Source organism: Pseudophryne corroboree, chromosome 1, assembly GCF_028390025.1.
Source record: "Pseudophryne corroboree isolate aPseCor3 chromosome 1, aPseCor3.hap2, whole genome shotgun sequence".
NCBI lineage: Eukaryota > Metazoa > Chordata > Amphibia > Anura > Myobatrachidae > Pseudophryne > Pseudophryne corroboree.
Window position 1 is genome coordinate 452,269,690 of NC_086444.1, and position 21,935 is coordinate 452,291,624.

The 21,935-nt window shown below is 50.1% G+C and overlaps 1 protein-coding gene and 2 pseudogenes across 3 annotated transcripts in view; all 3 read right to left on the bottom strand.

Annotated features, from left to right (window-relative positions):
- RNF212B (ring finger protein 212B) overlaps window positions 1-21,935 on the bottom strand; it is a 368,589-nt gene that overhangs the window by 210,887 nt on the left and 135,767 nt on the right. The gene's annotated exons all lie outside the window — the stretch shown is intronic.
- On the bottom strand, window positions 10,437-10,554 carry LOC134938260 (5S ribosomal RNA; annotated as a pseudogene).
- LOC134936098 (5S ribosomal RNA) lies at window positions 10,702-10,819 on the bottom strand (annotated as a pseudogene).

A 21,935-nucleotide genomic window follows, 5' to 3' on the forward strand; every position in this document is an offset into this window, starting at 1 on the left:
CCACATTAGTACCATGGGGTATAGAAGGGTCCACCAGGAGCGACTGGCACTTTAAGAGTTAAGAGTGTGGGCTGGCTCCTCCCTCTATGCCCCTCCTACCAGACTCAGTCTAGAAACTGTGTCCGAGGAGACGACATACTTCGAGAGAAGGACTTAACACAGAAATAGGACAAACAGAGTCCGACTTCCTGTGACGAGAGGTTCTCTTCACATAAATCTTCAGAGCCCTCACAACATCCAAGGACTTTGAAGTAATCGAGGAGTCAGTAGCCACTGGCACTACAATAGGTTGGTTGATATGAAATGCTGACACAACCTTTGGAAGGAACTGCTGACGAGTCCGGAGCTCAGCTCTATCCTCATGGAAGATCAAGTAAGGGCTTTTGCATGACAAAGCCCCCAGCTCAGAGACACGTCTAGCAGAAGCTAAGGCCAACAAAGTGACCGCCTTCCATGTAAGAAATTTGACCTCAACCTCCTGTAGAGGCTCAAACCAATCAGACTGGAGGAACTGCAACACCACGTTAAAGTCCCAAAGCGCCGTAGGCGGTACAAAGAGAGGTTGGATGTGCAGAACTCCCTTCAAAAAGGTCTGAACCTCAGGGAGGACAACCAATTGCTTCTGAAAGAAAATGGATAGGGCTGAAATCTGGACCTTCACAGATCCCAACCTCAGCCCCATATCCACTCCTGACTGCAGGAAGAGGAGGAAACGTCCCAGTTGAAATTCCACCGCAGGAAACTTCTTGGACTCACACCAAGAAACATATTTCTTCCAAATACGATGGTAATGTTTTAACGTTACCCCTTTCCTAGCCTGTATGAGGGTAGGAATAACATCTTTCGGAATACACTTCTGAGCAAGAATCAGGCGCTCAACTTCCATGCCGTCAAACATAGCCGCGGTAAGTCTTGATAGGCGAACGGCCCCTGCTGTAGCAGGTCCTCCCGAAGAGGAAGAGGCCTTGGCTCTTCTTGCAATTGATTCAGAAGGTCCGCGTACCAAGCCCTTCTTGGCCAGTCTGGGGCAATGAGAATCGCTTGAACCCTTATACTCCTTATGAGCTTTAGGATTATTGGGATTAGTGGGAGAGGTGGAAACACGTACACTGACTGGAACACCCACGGAGACACCAGGGCGTCCACTGCCACTGCCTGTGGGTCCCTCGACCTGGAACAATAACGCCGAAGCTTCTTGTTGAGATGAGAGGCCATCATGTCTATTTGGGGTAGACCCCAAAGATCTGTTACCTCCTTAAACACCTCCGGATGGAGACCCCACTCTCCCGGATGGAGATCGTGACTGCTGAGGAAGTCTGCTTCCCAGTTGTCTACTTCCGGAATGAAGATGGCTAACAGCGCCAGCGCGTGCTTTTCCATCCAGAGGAGTATTCTTGTGGCCTCTGACATTGCCGCTCTGCTCTTTGTTCCGCCCTGTCAGTTTATGTAAGCCACCGTTGTTACGTTGTCCGACTGCACTTGAATGGCCCGGCTTCTTAGAAGAGGGGCCGCCTGAAGAAGACCGTTGTAGACGGCTCTAAGTTCCAGAATGTTGATGGGCAGGCCGGCTTCCAGGTTTGGCCACCATCCTTGGAAGGTCACCCCTTGAGTGACTGCTCCCCAGCCCCGGAGGCTCACATCCGTTGTTAGCAGGACCCGGTCCTGAATCCCGAACCTGTGGCCTTCCAGGAGGTGAGGCAATTGGAGCCACCAGAGGAGTGAAATCCTTGACCTTCGTGACAGACGAATTCCCTGATGCATGTGGAGGTGAGATCCCGACCACTTGTCCAGGAGGTCCAGTTGGAAGGTCCGAGCATGAAACCTCCCGTACTGGAGAGCCTCGTAGGAGGCCACCATCTTTCCCAATAGGCGAATGCATTGATGCACCGACACCCGGGGTGGCTTCAAGACATCCCGGACCATGGATTGGATCACCAATGCCTTGTCCCGCGGAAGAAACACCCACTACACTTCCGTATCCAGGATCATTCCCAGAAATGACAATTTCTGGGTTGGTTCCAAATGTGACTTTGGAAAATTCAGAATCCACCCGTGACTCTGGAGCAGTCGCATTGTGAGAACAATGGACTGCAGCAGCTTCTCTCTGGATGATGCCTTTATCAGGAGATCGTCCAGATAAGGAATGATGTTCACACCTTGCTTGCGGAGTAGCATCATCATTTCCGCCATTACCTTGGTAAACACACTCGGTGCTGTTGAGAGGCCGAATGGCAGGGCCTGGAACTGAAAATGACAGTCCAGCAATGCGAAGCGGAGATAAGCCTGATGCGGCAGCCAGATCGGAATGTGAAGGTACGCATCCTTGATATCCAGTGACACCAGGAATTCCCCCTCTTCCAGACATCACCGCCCTGAGAGACTCCATCTTGAACTTGAACTCCTTTAGAAAGGGGTTCAATGATTTTAGGTTCAGAATGGGCCTGACCGAACCATCCGGTTTCGGTACCACGAAAAGGTTCGAATAGTAACCCTTTGTCAGCATGTGCGGTGGTACCGGCACAATGACCTGTGCCTCCACCAGCTTTTGGACAGCGTCTTGAAGCACTGTGCTGTCCTCCAACAGAGTTGGTAAGCCCGACCTGAAAAAACGATGAGGAGGGAGACTTTGAAATTCCAGCCTGTATCCCTGAGACACAATATCTACTACTCAGGGATCCAGGCCGGACGATACCCAGACATGACTGAACTGTCTGAGTCTCGCTCCCACAGGCCCCACCTCCGGGCCTTCCCGTCTACCGTCATGCGGAGGACTTTGGGGTACCTGAAGCAGGCTTTTGTTCCTGTGAACCTGCAGTGACAGGCTTCTTGGATTTAACCTTACCTCCCTTGAAGAAGGTATTAGTGGGACGTAATATGGTACCCGAAGCAGTGTACATTGATTTCAGAGTATTATCAATTTTCCTATCTGCCGGCTCCTTTAAGGCGGTAGATCCCGGTACAGGTAAAACCACCTTTTTTGAGAGTCTGGATACAGATGCGTCAACAATTGGCAGGTTTTCCCACTTTTTCCTATCCTCCTCAGGGAAAGGAAAAGCTACCAGAATCCTCTTAGGGATCTGAAAATAAGAATTTACTTACCGATAATTCTATTTCTCGGAGTCCGTAGTGGATGCTGGGGTTCCTGAAAGGACCATGGGGAATAGCGGCTCCGCAGGAGACAGGGCACAAAAAGTAAAGCTTTCCGATCAGGTGGTGTGCACTGGCTCCTCCCCCTATGACCCTCCTCCAGACTCCAGTTAGGTACTGTGCCCGGACGAGCGTACACAATAAGGGAGGAATTTTGAATCCCGGGTAAGACTCATACCAGCCACACCAATCACACTGTACAACCTGTGATCTGAACCCAGTTAACAGTATGATAACAGCGGAGCCTCTGAAAAGATGGCTCACAACAACAATAACCCGATTTAGTTAGCAATAACTATGTACAAGTATTGCAGATAATCCGCACTTGGGATGGGCGCCCAGCATCCACTACGGACTCCGAGAAATAGAATTATCGGTAAGTAAATTCTTATTTTCTCTATCGTCCTTGTGGATGCTGGGGTTCCTGAAAGGACCATGGGGATTATACCAAAGCTCCCAAACGGGCGGGAGAGTGCGGATGACTCTGCAGCACCGAATGAGAGAACTCCAGGTCCTCTTTTGCCAGGGTATCAAATTTGTAGAATTTTACAAACGTGTTCTCCCCCGACCACGTAGCTGCTCGGCAAAGTTGTAATGCCGAGACCCCTCGGGCAGCCGCCCAAGATGAGCCCACCTTCCTTGTGGAATGGGCCTTAACAGATTTAGACTGTGGCAGGCCTGCCACAGAATGTGCAAGTTGAATTGTGCTACCAATCCCACGAGCAATCGACTGCTTAGAAGCAGAAGCACCCAGCATTGTTGGGTGCATACAGGATAAACGGCAAGTCAGATTTCCTGACTCCAGCCAACCTGGAAACTATATTTTCAGGGCCCTGATAACATCCAGCAACTTGGAGTCCTCCAAGTCCCTAGTAGCCGCAGGTACCACAATAAGCTGGTTCAGGTGAAACGCTGACACCACCTTAAGGAGAAACTGGGGACGAGTCCGCAGCTTTGCTCTGTCCGAATGGACAATCAGATATGGCTTTGTGAGATAAAGCCGCCAATTCTGACACTCGCCTGGCCGAGGCCAGGACCAACAGCATGGTCAATTTCCATGTGAGATATATCAAATCCACAGATTTGAGTTGTTTAAACCAATGTGATTTTTTTAGGAATCCCAAAACTACGTTGAGATCGCCCAGTGCCACTGGAGACATCAAAGGGGCTGTATATGCAGTACTCCCTTAACAACTTCTGGACTTCAGGAACTGAAGCCAATTTCTTTCTGGAAGAAAATCAACAGGCCGAAATTTGAACCTTAATGGACCCAATTTGAGACCCATAGACACTCCTGTTTGCAGGAAATGTAGAAATTAACCTAGTTGAAATTCTTCCGTGGAGCCTTTCTGGACTCACACCCTGGCACATATTTTCACCTAAGTGGTGATAATGTTGTGCGGTCACCTCCTTCCTGGCTCTGACCAGGGTAGGGATGACCTCTTCCGGAATGCCTCTTTCCCTTAGGATCCGGCGTTCACCCGCCTTGGCGTCAACGCAGCTACGGTAAGTCCCGGAACAGACACGGTTCTTGCCGAATCAAGACCCTTCTTAGTATCTCTTGAAGTTCCGGGAACCAAGTCCTTCTTGGCCAAACCGGAGCCACGAGTATAGTTCTTACTCCTCTCCTTCCTATCATTTTCAATACATTGGGTATGAAAAGCAGAGGATGGAACACATACACCGACTGGTACACCGACGGTGTTACCAGAGCGTCCCAGCTATTGCCTGAGTGTCTCTTGACCTGGCGCTTCAGGTGGGACGCCATCATAACCACCTTTGGTCTTTCCCAACGGTTTACAATCATGTGGAAACTTCCAGATTAAGTTTCCACTTTTCCGGGTGGAATTCATTTATGCTGAGGAAATCTTCCCAGTTGCCCACTCCCGGAATGAACACTGCTGACAGTGTTATCACATGATTTTCCGCCCAGCGAAGAATCCTTGCTGTCATTGCCCTCCTGCTTCTTGTGTCGCCCCGTCTGATAACGTGGGCGACCGCCATGATGATGACCTACTGGATCAGCACCGGTTGACTTTGAAGCAGGAGTCTTCCTAGGCTCAGAGCATTGTAAATTGCCCTTAGCTCCAGTATATTCATGTGGAGAGAAGTCTCCAGACTTGACCACACTTCCTTGGAAATTTTTTCCCTGTGTGACTACTCCCCAGCCTCTCAGGCTGGTATCCGTGGTCCCCAGAACACAGTCCTGAATGCTGAGTGTGCTGCCCTCTAAAAGATGAGCACTCTGCAGCCCCCACAGAAGAGACACCCTTGTCCTTGGAGACAGGATTATCCGCTGATGCATCTGAAAATGCGATCCGGACCATTCGTCCAGCAAATCCCCTGAGATCTGCCGAATGGAATCGCTTCGTAAGAAGCCACCATTTTTCCCAGGACTCCTGTGCATTGATGCACTGATACTTGGCCTGGTTTTAGGAGGTTTCTGACTAGGTCGAATAACTCCTTGGCTTTTTCCTCCCGGAGGAACACCTTTTTCTGGACTATGCCCAGAATCATTCCTAGGAACAGCAGACGTATCGTCGGAAAACAGCTGCGATTCTTGGAATATTTAGAATCCAGTCGTGCTGTCGTAGAACTACTTTAGATAGTGCTCTTCCGACCTCCAACTGTTCTCTGGAACTTGCCCTTTTCAGGATATCGTCCAAGTAAGGGATAATTTAGATGCCTTTTTTCTTTGAAGAAACATCTTTTCGGCCATTACCTTGGTAAAAGGCCCGGGGTGCCGTGGATAATTCAAACGGCATCGTCTGAAACTGATATTGACAGTTCTGTACCACGAACCAGAGGTACCCTTGTTGAGAAGGGCAAATTTGGACATGGAGGTAATCCTTGATGTCCAGGGACACCATATAGTCCCCTTTTTTCCGGTTCGCTATCACTGCTCTGAGTGACTCCATCTCGATTTGAACCTTTTATGTAAGTGTTCAAAGATTTCAGTTTAGACTATGTCTCACCAAGCCGTCTGGCGTCAGTACCACAATATAGTGTGGAAAAATAATACCCTTTTCCTTGTTGTAGGAGGGGTACTTTGATTATCACCTGCTGGATATACAGCTTGTGAATTGTTTCCAATGCTGCCTCCCTGTCGGAGGGAGCCGTTGGTAAAGCAGACTTCAGAAACCTGCGAGGAGAAGATGTCTCGACTCTCCAATCTGTACCCCTGGGATAATACTTGTACTATCTAGGGGTCAACCTGCGAGTGATCCCACTGCGCGCTGAGACTCTTGAGACTACCCCCCCACCTTGAGTCCGCTTGCATGGCCCCAGCGTCATGCTGAGGACTTGGCAGACGCGGTGGAGGGCTTCTTTTCCTGGGAAGGGGCTGCCTGCTGCAGTCTACTTCCCTTACCTCTATGTCTGGGCAGATATGACTGGCCTTTTGCCTGCATGCCCTCATGGGAAAGGAAGGATTGAGGCTGAAAAGACGGTGTCTTTTTCAGCTGAGATGTAACTTGGGGTAAAAAGGTTGGATTTCCCAGCTGTTGCCGTGGTCCCCAGGTCCGATGGACCGACCCCAACTAACTCCTTCCCTTTATACGGCAATACTTCCATGTGCCGTATGGGATCTGTATCACCTGACCACTGTCGTGTCCATGACATCTTCTGGGTGATATGGACAACGTACTTATCTTGATGCCAGAGAGCAAATATCCCTCTGTGCATCTCACGTACATATATATAGAATGCATCCTATTAAATGCTCTATATGAATAAAATATTTTCAGTCAGGGAATCCGACCAAGCCAACCCAGCACTGCATCTCCAGGCTGATGGCGATCGCTGGTCGCAGTATAACCACCGTATGTGTGTATATACTTTTTTGGGATATCTTTCCAGCTTCCTATCAGCTGGCTCCTTGAGGGCGGCCGTATCTGGAGACGGTAACGCCACTTGATAAGCGTGTGAGCGCCTTATCACCCTAAGGGGTGTTTCCCAACGCGCCCTAATTTCTGGCGGGAAAGGGTATAACGCCAATATTTGCTATCGGGGTAACCCCACGCATCATCACACACTTCATTTTATTTTATCTGATTCAGGAAAAACTACAGGTAGTTTTTTCACTCCCACATAATACCCTTTTTTGTGGTACTTGTAGTATCAGAAATATGCAACACCTCCTTCATTGCCCTTAACGTGTGGCCCTAATGAGAAATACGTTTGTTTATTCACCGTCGACACTGGATTCAGTGTCCGTGTCTGTGTCTGTGTCGACCGACTGAGGTAAATGGGCGTTTTTAACGCCCCTGACGGTGTTTCTGAGACGCCTGGACCGGTACTAATAGTTTGTCGGCCGTCTCACGTCGTCAACCGACCTTGCAGCGTGTTGACATTCTCACGTAATTCCCTAAATAAGCCATCCATTCCGGTGTCGACTCCCTAGAGAGTGACATCACCATTACAGGCAATTTCTCCGCCTCCTCACCAACATCGTCCTCATACATGTCGACACACACGTACCGACACACAGCACACACACCGGGAATGCTCTGACAGAGGACAGGACCCACACTAGCCCTTTGGGGAGACAGAGGGAGAGTTTGCCAGCACACACCAAAACGCTATAATTATATAGGGACAACCTTATATAAGTGTTTTCCCTTATAGCATCTTTATATATATCTCAATATCGCCAAAATCAGTGCCCCCCCTCTCTGTTTTAACCCTGTTTCTGTAGTGCAGTGCAGGGGAGAGCCTGGGAGCCTTCTCTCCAGGCTTTCTGTGAGAGAAAATGGCGCTGTGTGCTGAGGAGATAGGCCCCGCCCCTTTTTCGGCGGGCTCGTCTCCCGCTATTTAGTGAATCTTGGCAGGGGTTAAATATCTCCATATAGCCTCTGGGGGCTATATGTGAGGTATTTTTCGCCAAAAAAGGTTTTCATTTGCCTCCCAGGGCGCCCCCCTCCCAGCGCCCTGCACCCTCAGTGACTGCCGTGTGAAGTGTGCTGAGAGGAAAATGGCGCACAGCTGCAGTGCTGTGCGCTACCTTTAGAAGACTGCAGGAGTCTTCAGCCGCCGATTCTGGACCTCTTCTTACTTCAGCATCTGCAAGGGGGCCGGCGGCGCGGCTCCGGTGACCATCCAGGCTGTACCTGTGATCGTCCCTCTGGAGCTGATGTCCAGTAGCCAAGAAGCCAATCCATCCTGCACGCAGGTGAGTTCACTCCTTCTCCCCTAAGTCCCTCGTTGCAGTGATCCTGTTGCCAGCAGGACTCACTGTAAAATAAAAAAACCTAAGCTAAACTTTCTCTAAGCAGCTCTTTAGGAGAGCCACCTAGATTGCACCCTTCTCGGCCGGGCACAAAAATCTAACTGGAGTCTGGAGGAGGGTCATAGGGGGAGGAGCCAGTGCACACCACCTGATCGGAAAGCTTTACTTTTTGTGCCCTGTCTCCTGCGGAGCCGCTATTCCCCATGGTCCTTTCAGGAACCCCAGCATCCACAAGGACGATAGAGAAACTTCTTTTCAGGATCCACCCAGGCCTTTTCAAATATAGCATTCAGCACTTTTGATGCAGGGAAGGTTAGTGAGGCTTTCCTGTTTTCAGTGAAAAAACGAGTTTTATGGTAAGAACTTACCTTTGTTAAAACTCTTTTTTTTGCGAGGTACACTGGGCTCCACAAGGAAAGACATAGGGGTGTAGAGTAGGATCTTGACCTGAGGCACCAACAGGCTCAAAAGCTTTGACTGTTCCCAAAATGCATAGCGCCGCCTCCTCTATAACCCCGCCTCCCTGCACAGGAGCTCAGTTTTTAGTTAACCAGCCCAATGCAGTAGCAGGAAAAGAGACGACAACGGTTAGTAGCCACATACACCACACTCTCACGACAGGAGAAGTGTTAGCGGCTAATGCCATACCAACCCAAAGAAGCTAAGTGCGTCAGGGTGGGCGCCTTGTGGAGCCCAGTGTACCTCGCAGAAAGAGTTTTAACAAAGGTAAGTTCTTACCATAAAACTCGTTTTCTGCTGCAGGGTACACTGGGCTCCACAAGGAAAGACATAGGGGATGTCCTAAAGCAGTTCCTTATGGGAGGGGAAGCACTGTAGCGGGCACAAGAACCCGGCGTACAAAGGAAGCATCCTGGGAAGCGGCCGCATCGAAAGCATAGAACCTTATAAACGTGTTCACAGAGGACCACGTAGCCGCCTTGCACAATTGTTCAAGGGTCGCACCATGGCGGGCCGCCCAAGAAGGTCCAACAGACCGAGTAGAATGGGCCGTAATGTGAGCAGGAGCTGACATACCAGCCCTCACATAAGCATGTGCAATCACCATTCTAATCCATCTGGCCAAAGTCTGCTTGTGAGCAGGCCAGCCCCGTTTGTGAGACCCAAACAGAATAAAGAAAGAATCAGATTTCCTAATAGAAGCAGTTCTCTTCACATAGATACGGAGAGCCCGTACCACATCCAAAGACCGCTCTTTGGGAGACAGATCAGGAGAGACAAAGGCCGGTACCACAATTTCCTGATTAAGGTGGAACGAAGAAACCACCTTAGGCAAATAACCAGGACGAGTCCTAAGAACTGCCTGGTCACGGTGAAATATCAGATATGGGGAACTACAAGACAAGGCACCCAAATCCGACACTCTTCTAGCTGAAGCAATAGCCAGCAGAAACACCACCTTAAGGGAAAGCCACTTAAGATCGGCTGAACCAAGAGGTTCAAACGGAGACTCTTGTAACGCCACCAAAACCACCGACAAGTCCCAAGGAGCCACAGGCGGGACATAGGGAGGTTGGATACGCAACACACACTGAGTGAAGGTATGCACATCAGGTAAGGTCGCAATCTTTAATTGGAAAAGGCAAGAGAAAAAGACAAAAAAACCTTGTTTGGGAGCACTCATTTGTAATGATAAGAATAGTATGTATAGTGAAAAATATTAAGACATAACCTTTATTTAATCCTTAAATAAAAGAACTTTTGGACAGAAAATTGGGACTCGTGTGTGGTATTAGCTGTTTATAAAAATCTTGTTTAACCTTTTTAGCAAATGAGGTACAAGATAATTGAAATGGTGAAAATATCAATGGGGTGGTGGGGTATACCAAATGGTCTCTTAGAATACAGGGTATCCAGAAGATCACTGTGCTTGCCTGAATTAAGGATATCAATGATAGGACAATATAGGCAACAATCTGAGTTTGGTCAAGGTAGATCTCAAGGGGAATGTGAAAAGGGTGGAGCAAGGAGTGTAATGGGGCTTCCCTTAGTGGAAGAGAGGGGGGGGGGGTTATGTGTGGGTTTGGGGCCTGGGGGGTACAGGGGCCCACTGCACCTGGTATTCTCAGGAGGTTTCCCGTCCTAGTACTGGCCAGGCCATGCCTGCTTAGCTTCCGAAATCAGACAAGATCGGGCATATTCAGGGTAGTATGGCAGTGGGCCGTTATTGGAAGCAAAGGAGAGGAAGAGACACTTCTATTTTCTGTACTTTAATGAATCAATACCATGATGGTCTGAGATGGTTTTTCCAGATGAGAGAGTGTGTATGGGGTTTTATGGGATATAGGGCAGGTTTATCCTTTAAAAATGGCCCACTGCACCTGGTATTCTCAGGAGGTTCCCCTTCCTAATACTGACCAGGCCATACCTGCTTAGCTTCCGAGATCGGACAAGATCGGGCGTATTCAGGGTAGTATGGCCGTGGGCCGTTAATAAAGGGGAAGGGAAGGTCACACTCTCCTTACTGTACTTTACATAAATCAGGACCAAAAAATGGTATGAAATGGTAATTCCTGATTTAAAAACCACATCGACAAGGCAGATATTTGAACCTAAGCAAGGCCTAAGTCCAGGCCTTGCTGAAGAAAAAACTTGGCTGTACTAAACTTGGAAGCGTCATAATTGTTAGATGCGCACCAAACAAAGTAAGAATGCCAAACCCTATGGTAAATACGAGCAGAAGCCGGTTTCCGGGCCTGCAACATAGTTTGAATGACCGCCTCAGAAAACCCTTTAGCCCTCAAGACGGAAGCTTCAAGAGCCACGCCGTCAAAGACAGCCGGGCCAGGTCCTGGTAGACACAGGGGCCCTGAACGAGGAGGTCTGGGCGTTGTGGAAGTAGAATTGGACGCTCTGACGATAGGCCCTGCAGGTCTGAGAACCAGTGCCGTCTGGGCCACGCTGGAGCTATAAGAAGCAGAATTCCTCTTTCTTGCTTGAATTTCCGAAATGCCCTGGGCAGGAGTGACACCGGAGGGAACACGTACGGCAGTCGAAACCTCCACGGCACCGCCAGCGCATCCACGAATGCTGCTTGAGGATCCCTCATCCTTGCTCCGAAGCCCGGAACCTTGTGATTGTGTCGAGACGCCATCAGATCTACGTCTGGAAGGCCCCACTTTTCCACTAGGAGTTGAAACACTTCTGGATGGAGGCCCCACTCTCCGGCGTGTACGTCCTGACGACTGAGAAAGTCCGCTTCCCAATTCAGGACTCCCGGAATTAATATTGCCGACATAGCCGGTAGATGGCATTCCGCCCAATGTAGAATCCATGAGACTTCCTTCATTGCCAAACGACTTCGAGTGCCGCCTTGCTGATTTATGTAAGCCACTGTGGTGGCATTGTCCGACTGTACTTGAACAGGACGGTTCTGAATTAAATGCTGGGCCAGGTTCAACGCATTGAAGACCGCCCGCAATTCCAGAATGTTGATCGAGAGGAGAGATTCCTCCTTGGTCCACCGACCCTGAAGGGAGTGTTGCTCCAGCACCGCTCCCCAACCTCTTAGACTGGCATCTGTCGTCAACAGGACCCAGTCGGATATCCAGAAGGGACGGCCCCTAGCACAATCGTTGGTCCTGGAGCCACCAGTGCAGCGACAGACGGACCTCCGGAGTCAATGAGATCATGTGAGACCTGATCCGGTGAGGCAGGCCGTCCAACTTGGCTAGAATCAGCCTCTGGAGGGGGCGAGAATGGAATTGAGCATACTCCACCATGCCGAATGCTGATACCATAAGGCCCAGCACCTGCATTGCCGAATGTATCAACAGTTGCGGACGAGAAAGGAAGCAACGAATCCTGTCCTGAAGCTTCAGGACTTTCTCCTGAGACAAGAACAACCGCTGGTTGTGAGTGTCCAATAGCGCTGCCAGGTGCACCATGCTCTGAGCAGGGACCAGGTAGGATTTCTTCCAGTTGATGAGCCACCCGTGGGCTTGTAGAAACTGGACAGTCATATCCAGATGACGTAGGAGAAGTTCTGGGGAATTTGCCAGGATTAACAAATCATCCAGAGACGGCAGTATCCTGACCCCTTGACGGCGGAGTACCACCGCCACACCGCCATAACTTTGGTGAAGACTCGCGGAGCCGTAGTTAAACCAAAAGGTAACGCCCAAAACTGGTAATGGAGGTTGCCAATCGCAAACCTCAGGTATTGCTGATGTGACACTGCTATAGGAATATGCAGGTAAGCATTCTGTATGTCCAGGGAGACCATGTAGTCCCCAGGTTCCAAGGCCAGAACTATAGAGCGAAGGGTTTCCATATGGAACTTGGAAACTTTCACAAACCTGTTCAATGCCTTGAGGTTGAGAATGGGCCGGGAGGACCAATTCGGTTTCGGGACCAGAAACAGCGGAGAATAGTACCCCCGGCCCCTCTGAGCAAGAGGCACCTGTAATACGACTCCTGTATCCAGGAGGGTCTGTACCACCGAATGTAGAGTGTTTGCCTTTGTCTGGGCCAACGGGACGTCTGTCCGGCAAAATTGATGAGGGGGTCGGTTTTTGAAGGCTAAGGCGTAACCTCGAGTGACGACTTCCCGTTCCCAGGCATCTGAAGTGGTCTTCAACCATTCCTGGGTATACCCTAGAAGCCGGCCCCCCACCCTGGGATCCCCCAGGGGGAGGCCCGCCCCGTCATGCGGCAGGCTTATCGGTCTTGGAAGCTGGCTGACGGGCGGCCCAGGCTCTTTTGGGCTTCGGCTTACCAGGTTTGGAAGTGCGGGCCTGCTTGTTGTACGCCTGACCTTTTGCTTTACCTGAAGGACGAATATAATGAGAAGCTGTGACAATATATGACAAGCATTGTCTAACATGGTCAGAAGAGATTTCAGTTTCTAACTCTAGGGCCCATGCTTCAATAGCCTCTGCAGCCCATGTTGCTGCAATAGTGGGCCTTTGTGCAGCACCCGTGAGGGTGTAAATCGCTTTCAGACAACCCTCCACACGTTTATCCATAGGCTCTTTTAGAGACGTGACGGTAGTGACAGGTAGAGCTGACGAAACCACCATCCTAGCCACATGTGAGTCTACTGGAGGAGGCGTTTCCCAATTTTTAGACAGCTCTGGTGCAAGGGGATAGCGAGCCAGCATCTTCTTTTGAGGCACAAACTTCTTTCCCGGGTTTCCTGACGTATATCCAATAGGTGGTCAGAGTGAGGTAAAACTTGTTTAACCACCTTCTGACGCTTGAATCTATCTGGTTTCTTAGGAGGGGCGGATGGCTCGGGATCATCCGTAATCTGTAAAATTAACTTAATAGCCTCCAAAAGATCAGGAACATCCACATGTGAACTACCCTCCCCATCAGCAGTATCTGTGTCAGAATCTGTGGGGTCAGTGTAAGCGCCATCTTCATCAGACGAGGTGTCAGTGAAAGCAGTGGATTGTGAGGAGATAAGAGCTCGCTTAGAGGACCCCTTGGTCTTAGGCGAGCGATGGTCAGACTTTTTAGTAGTCAAGGACTGGACCAACTTCTTAAATTGAGCAGATCAAATTATCCGCCCACGGCGGGTTAGCTGCGGGGACCACATACGGTTGCACCGGCATAGGAGGTCCCAAAGAAGGTGTTAGTTTAGTAACTAGCCTATGTAGAAGCGTGGAGAAAGTAGCCCATGGTGGGTGATTATGTGCCCCCATTGCCACAGTACCACTGGGGGGCAAGGAGCTCCCAGAACCAGAGCCCACAGCTGCTGTAGTCTCCTCATAGGGATCTGTGGCTTCAGCAACACCGGCAGTGTGTTCAGCCCCAGAACCGTTACCCTCAGAAGCAGACATGATATAACTTGCAGTATCAGGTAACATAGTACAATTGTAAGCAGCACAATACCTCTTGCCCAAACCCCTGCACAGTGTAGTCAGCACAAGCAGAGATACAGGAGAGATATAGTGACTAAAATCACAAAGAAAAAATAAGATTCTACTTACCGGTAAATCTATTTCTCGTAGTCCGTAGTGGATGCTGGGGACTCCGTAAGGACCATGGGGAATAGACGGGCTCCGCAGGAGACAGGGCACTTTAAGAAAGAATCTGGATACTGGTGTGCTCTGGCTCCTCCCTCTATGTCCCTCCTCCAGACCTCAGTTAGAGAAACTGTGCCCGGAAGAGCTGACAGTACAAGGAAAGGATTTTGGAATCCAGGGCAAGACTCATACCAGTCACACCAATCACACCGTATAACTTGTGATAAACTTACCCAGTTAACAGTATGAACAACAACGAAGCATCAGATCAACCCTGATGCAACCAAACATAACACTTATGTAAGCAATAACTATATACAAGTATTGCAGAAGAAGTCCGCACTTGGGACGGGCGCCCAGCATCCACTACGGACTACGAGAAATAGATTTACCGGTAAGTAAAATCTTATTTTCTCTAATATCCTAGTGGATGCTGGGGACTCCGTAAGGACCATGGGGATTATACCAAAGCTCCCAAACGGGCGGGAGTGTGCGGATGACTCTGCAGCACCGAATGAGCAAACACAAGGTCCTCCTCAGCCAGGGTATCAAACTTGTAGAACTTTGCAAAAGTGTTTGAACCTGACCAAGTAGCCACTCGGCAAAGCTGTAATGCCGAGACCCCTCGGGCAGCCGCCCAAGAAGAGCCCACCTTCCTTGTGGAGTGGGCTTTTACTGATTTTGGAAATGGCAATCCAGCCGTAGAATGAGCCAGCTGAATCGTGTTACAGATCAAGCGAGCAATAGTTTGCTTTGCAGCAGGAGCACCCAGCTTGTTGGGTGCATACAGGATAAACAACGACTCAGTCTTCCTGACTCTAGCCGTTCTGGCCACATAAACCTTCAAAGCCCTGACCACATCTAGTAACTCGGAATCCTCCAAGTCACGAGTAGCCACAGGCACCACAATAGGTTGGTTCATATGAAAAGATGACACCACTTTTGGCAGAAATTGTGGACGGGTCTGCAATTCTGCCCTGTCCATATGGAAACCCAGATAGGGGCTTTTATGTGACAAAGCCGCTAATTCTGACACACGCCTAGCTGAAGCCAAGACTAACAGCATGACCACCTTCCAGGTGAGAAATTTTAACTCCACGGTTTTGAGAGGCTCAAACCAGTGTGACTTCAGGAAACTCAACACCACGTTAAGATCCCAAGGTGCCACTGGAGGAACAAAAGGATATGCAGCACTCCCTTTACAAACGTCTGGACTTCAGGAAGAGAAGCCAGTTCCTTTTGAAAGAAAATGGATAGGGCCGAAATCTGGACCTTAATGGAACCCAATTTTAGGCCCAAGGTCACTCCCGACTGTAGGAAGTGAAGGAAACTGCCCAGCTGGAATTCCTCCGTAGGGGCATTCCTGGCCTCACACCAAGCAACATATTTTCGCCATATACGGTGATAATGTTTAGCCGTCACGTCTTTCCTAGCCTTTATCAGCGTAGGAATAACTTCATCCGGAATGCCTTTTTCTGCTAGGATCCGGCGTTCACCACGCCATGCCGTCAAACGCAGCCGCGGTAAGTCTTGGAACAGACAGGGTCCCTGTTGCAACAGGTCCTGTCTGAGAGGCAGAGGCCACGGGTCCTCTGTGAGCATTTCTTGCAACTCTGGATACCAAGTCCTTCTTGGCCAATCCGGAACAATGAGTATTGTTCTCACTCCTCTTTTTCTTATGATTCTCAGCACCTTGGGTATGAGAGGAAGAGGAGGAAATACATAAACCGACTGGAACACCCACGGTGTCACTAGTGCGTCTACAGCTATCGCCTGAGGGTCTCTTGACCTGGCGCAATATCTCTGTAGCTTTTTGTTGAGGCGGGATGCCATCATGTCCACTTGTGGCAGTTCCCACCGACTTGCAATCTGCGCGAAGACTTCTTGATGAAGTCCCCACTCTCCAGCGTGGAGGTCGTGCCTGCTGAGGAAGTCTGCTTCCCAGTTGTCCACTCCCGGAATGAACACTGCTGACAGTGCTCTTACGTGATTCTCCGCCCAGCGAAGAATTCTGGTGGCTTCCGCCATCGCCACCCTGATCCTTGTGCCGCCTTGGCGGTTTACATGAGCCACTGCGGTGATGTTGTCTGACTGAATCAGCACCGATTGGTCGCGAAGCAGGGTCTCTGCTTGACTTAGGGCGTTGTATATGGCCCTTAGTTCCAGGATATTGATGTGAAGGCAAGTCTCCTGACTTGACCACAGACCTTGGAAATTTTTTCCCTGTGTGACTGCCCCCCACCCTCGGAGGCTTGCATCCGTGGTCACCAGGACCCAGTCCTGAATGCCGAATCTGCGGCCCTCGAGAAGGTGAGCACTCTGCAGCCACCACAGAAGAGACACCCTGGCCCTGGGGGATAGGGTGATCATCCGATGCATCTGTAGATGTGATCCGGACCACTTGTCCAACAGATCCCATTGAAAGGTCCTCGCATCGAACCTGCCGAAGGGAATGGCCTCGTACGATGCCACCATCTTTCCCAGGACTCGCGTGCAGTGATGCACCGACACCGGTTTTGGTTTTAAGAGGTCTCTGACCAGTGTCATGAGTTCCTGCGCCTTCTCCGTCGGGAGAAAAACCTTCTTCTGGTCTGTGTCCAGAATCATGCCCAGGAAGGGCAGATGCGTCGTAGGAATGAGCTGCGACTTTGGAATGTTTAGAATCCAGCCGTGCTGTTGTAACACTTCCTGAGAGTGTGCTACGCTGACCAGCAACTGCTCTCTGGACCTCGCCTTTATGAGGAGATCGTCCAAGTATGGGATAATTGTGACCCCCTGCTTTCGCAGGAGCACCATCATTTCCGCCATTACCTTGGTAAATATTCTTGGTGCCGTGGAGAGACCAAACGGCAACGTCTGGAATTGGTAATGACAATTCTGTACCACAAATCTGAGGTACGTCTGATGAGGTGGATAAATGGGGACATGAAGGTATGCATCCTTTACACCATAAAATCCCCCCCTTCCAGGCTTGCGATGACCGCTCTGAGCGATTCCATCTTGAACTTGAACCTTTTCAGGTATATGTTCAGGGATTTTAAATTCAATATGGGTCTGACCGAACCGTCTGGTTTCGGTACCACAAACATGGTCGAATAATAACCCTTTCCATGTTGAAGGAGGGGAACCTTGACCACCACCTGCTGAAGATACAATTTGTGAATTGCAGCTAACACTATTTCGCTCTCTAAGGGGGAAGCTGGCAGGGCCGATTTGAGGTATCGGTGAGGGGGCATCTCCTCGAATTCCAGCTTGTATCCCTGAGACACAATCTCTATTGCCCAGGGATCCACCTGGGAGTGAACCCACTTGTGGCTGAAATTTCGGAGACGCGCCCCCACCGGGCCTAGCTCCGCCTGTGGAGCCCCAGCGTCATGCGGTGGATTTAGTGGAAGCCGGGGAGGACTTCTGTTCCTGGGAACTAGCTGTGTTGTGCAGCTTCTTTCCTCTACCCTTGCCTCTGGCAAGAAAGGACGCACCTCGGACTTTCTTGCCTCTTTGTGAACGAAAGGACTGCATTTGGTAATACGGTGCTTTCTTAGGTTGTGAGGGAACGTATGGCAAAAAATTTGACTTTCCAGCAGTAGCTGTGGAGACCAGGTCCGAGATACCCTCCCCAAACAATTCCTCACCCTTGTAAGGTAAAACCTCCATGTGCCTTTTTGAGTCGGCATCGCCTGTCCATTGCCGAGTCCACAGGACCCTTCTGGCAGAAATTGACATTGCATTTATTCTAGAGCCCAGTAGGCTAATGTTTTTTTTGAGCATCTCTCATATACAGGGCAGCATCTTTTATATGCCCCAGGGTCATTAATATAGTATCCTTGTCTAAGGTATCCAGATCCTCCGACAAGGAATCCGTCCGTGCTGCTACAGCACTACACACCCAGGCCAACGCAATTGCCGGCCTTAGTAAGGTACCTGAATGTGTGTAAATGGACTTAAGGGTACCCTCTTGCTTTCTATCCGCAGCATCTTTTAGGGTGGCCGTATCCTGTGACGGCAGGGCTACCCTCTTGGATAAGCGTGTTAGAGCTTTGTCCACCCTAGGGGAGGATTCCCAGCGTAACCTGTCCGTTGGCGGGAAAGGATACGCCATAAGCATCCGTTTGGAAATCTGCAGTTTTTTATCTGGAGATTCCCAAGCCTTTTCACATAACTCATTTAGCTCATGTGAAGGGGGAAAGGTCACCTCCTGCCTTTTTTCCCCATACATATGAACCCTCTTGTCAGGGACTGGGGTTTCCTCTGTGATGTGCAACACATCCTTCATTGCTATAATCATATAACGGATGGCTTTTGCCAATTTAGGCTGTAACTTTGCATCATTGTCATCGACACTGGAGTCAGAATCCATGTCGGTATCTGTGTCAACAATTTGGGATAGTGGGCGCTTCTGAGACCCTGACGGCCTCTGCGACATAGGATCAGGCATGGGCTGTGACCCCGACTGTCCTAAGGTTTCAACTTTATCCAACCTTTTATGCAAGGAATTAACATTATCATTTAAAACCTTCCACATATCCATCCACTCAGGTGTCGGCGCCGTTGGCGGCGACCCCACATTCATTTGCTCTGCTTCCACATAGCCTTCCTCGTCAAACATGTCGACACAAGCGTACCGACACACCACACACATACAGGGGATGCTCTTTTTAGAAGACAGTTCCCCCACAAGGCCCTTTGGAGAGACAGAGAGAGAGTATGCCAGCACACACCCCAGCGCTATATGTCCCAGGAATCACACAGTAACTTAGTGTTAACCCAGTAGCTGCTGTATATAAAGCTTTTTTGCGCCTAATTTATGTGCTCCCCCTCTCTTTTTACCCTCTTCTACCGTGTTTCTGCAGGGGAGAGCCTGGGGAGCTTCCTCTCAGCGGAGCTGTGGAGAGAAAATGGCGCTGGTTAGTGCTGAGGAAGAAGCCCCGCCCCCTCAGCGGCGGCCTTCTGTCCCGCGTTTGTGTGTATAAAAATGGCGGGGGCTCATGCATATATACAGTGCCCAACTGTATATATGCTGCTTTTTGCCAAGAGGTTCCTAAATTGCTGCCCAGGGCGCCCCCCCCTGCGCCGTGCACCCTACAGTGACAGGAGTGTGTGGGTTTAATGTGGGAGCAATGGCGCACAGCTGCAGTGCTGTGCGCTACCTCAGTTTGAAGACTGGAGTCTTCTGCCACCGCTTTTGAAGTCATCTTGCTTCCGTCACCGGCTTCTGTCTTCCATCTCTGCGAGGGGGACGGCGGCGCGGCTCCGGGATCGGACGACAAAGGGTGAGATCCTGTGTACGATCCCTCTGGAGCTAATGGTGTCCAGTAGCCTAAGAAGCAGCACCTATCTTCAGTGAGTAGGGCTGCTTCTCTCCCCTCAGTCCCACGCTGCAGAGAGTCTGTTGCCAGCAGATCTCTCTGAAATTAAAAAACCTAACAAAATACTTTCTAATAGTAAGCTCAGGAGAGCTTACTAAGTAGCACCCAGCTCGTCCGGGCACAGATTCAAACTGAGGTCTGGAGGAGGGACATAGAGGGAGGAGCCAGAGCACACCAGTATCCAAATTCTTTCTTAAAGTGCCCTGTCTCCTGCGGAGCCCGTCTATTCCCCATGGTCCTTACGGAGTCCCCAGCATCCACTAGGACGTTAGAGAAATACGTATTAAAGTATATCTTGTGAAAATCCTATATAATTCTAAAACCTGACGCACCAAACCCCCTCAGGTTATAGAATATAGGGATAACAAGTTGAGTGAGAGACACGAAATGGAAACCACTCAGCAAGCTAATGCACACACATATAGTCACAGTTAAACAATGCAGAGGTTATTACTAACAATAATACTGCACAGGACCAGCTTATATATAGCTATGTAGTCAATAGATATAACACTGCACAGTAAGAACTGGATGTATATCACAGGGTACTTGTACCAGAGAACCCTGACTAAATGCACTCTTTCTTAACTAACACTGTCTAATTGACATGTAGAATACTTAAGTGTCATGTAAAGTCACAGCGCTGACAACCAGGCGGCTTTACACAGGAGGATTTGCCCAAGCAGTCCCAGGAACAGTGTAGCTGAGAGAAATGGCGCCCAGACACTGACAGGGAGTGAGGGAGAGACAGATATGAAGCTCCAGGGCGGGAACATTTGCTGGAAATGGCGCCCTGGGGCTGGGGGAGGGGCTCCAGGTCTAAGCCTTATCCCCTCTGCTGGCAAAACCTCCAGGTACTGCGGGCTACTCATAAAAAGGTTTTAAGGGAAAACCTGACCTGCACCCATGCCCTGGTGATCTAGTGGGATCGCCTGTACTGCCACAGTGTCCACCGCCAGCGCGCGCGGCCCGCCTCCCACCGACCGCGGCGGATCGCGATAAAGCACGGGTCCCGCGAGCGGGACCCACTCACCACCTCCCGAAGCGCCGCCACGCGATCCCGGTGAGCCCCCGTCATGTGTGCCTGACCATAGAAGAAAACCGGAGCCTCCTGCTGTAGTTATCCGGCAACCAGGGCTCGGTAGTGTACAGCGCCGCTGGGGAGAGATGGAGCTGCAGCAGTGAATGTCACTAGACATGTACACACTGCTACAGCCCTTGAAGTCTTCACTTTTCTTCTCAAAAAAGCTCTTCTTAGGGCTACCCAGAGCAGCCCCTCTGTTATGTGCCTGCTATCTGCAGCACCAACTACAAAACTGAGCTCCTGTGCAGGGAGGCAGGGTTATAGAGGAGGCGGCGCTATGCATTCTGGGAACAGTCAAAGCTTTTGAGCCTGTTGGTGCCTCGGATCAAGATCCTACTCTACACCCCTATGTCTTTCCTTGTGGAGCCCAGTGTACCCCGCAGCAGAAAAGCCTCCTCAACCTGCTCAGGTGTGGTATCATTAACATTTAACACATTCCTGATAGCCTCTATCAACAACTGCACCCCCCTTGCAAGAGATGCGGACCCCCGCAAAACATCCCCATCACCACCTGTAGTGTCAGAATCGGTATCCGTGTCGTCTTGTGTTACCTGCACAAGCGCACGTTTGTGGGGGTATGTAGTGGGGTGACCCGAGGTACCTGACAAGGGCCATAAAGCCATAGAGGACTGCAATACCTAGGTTGCAGATTCATTACTGGCAACCCTGTCAGAAATTTGAGAAATCCAAGTCTTGATAGAGGAAAACCACTCTGGTTCCCTTGCTGGAATCTGTGCTAAACCAGTGCTAACCTGATTACATGGAATGGGATCATCCTGAGAGGATAAATCCTCTGCAGCATATGACACTGTATTTCTGGAAATTGCTGCAGGTGACCACCAAACACACCACACACACACAGGTTGGGGTAAGACAGTGTTTCCCCCCCAAGAATGGCAAGAGAGAGACAGAGATTGGAGCCAACCTACACCAGCGCTTTTTTACAAGGAGAAAACCCTTATCTGCGCTGACTTGTGCTCCTTAATAGGACACACAGTCAATCTATCAGCCTCCCCTCCCTTCTACAACCCCCTGGTACCGTTATACAGTAAGCTGGTGCTGCTGTGGAGGGACCAGAATCTTCCTTCAGCTACTGCATGCAGGAAAATGGCGCCGGAACG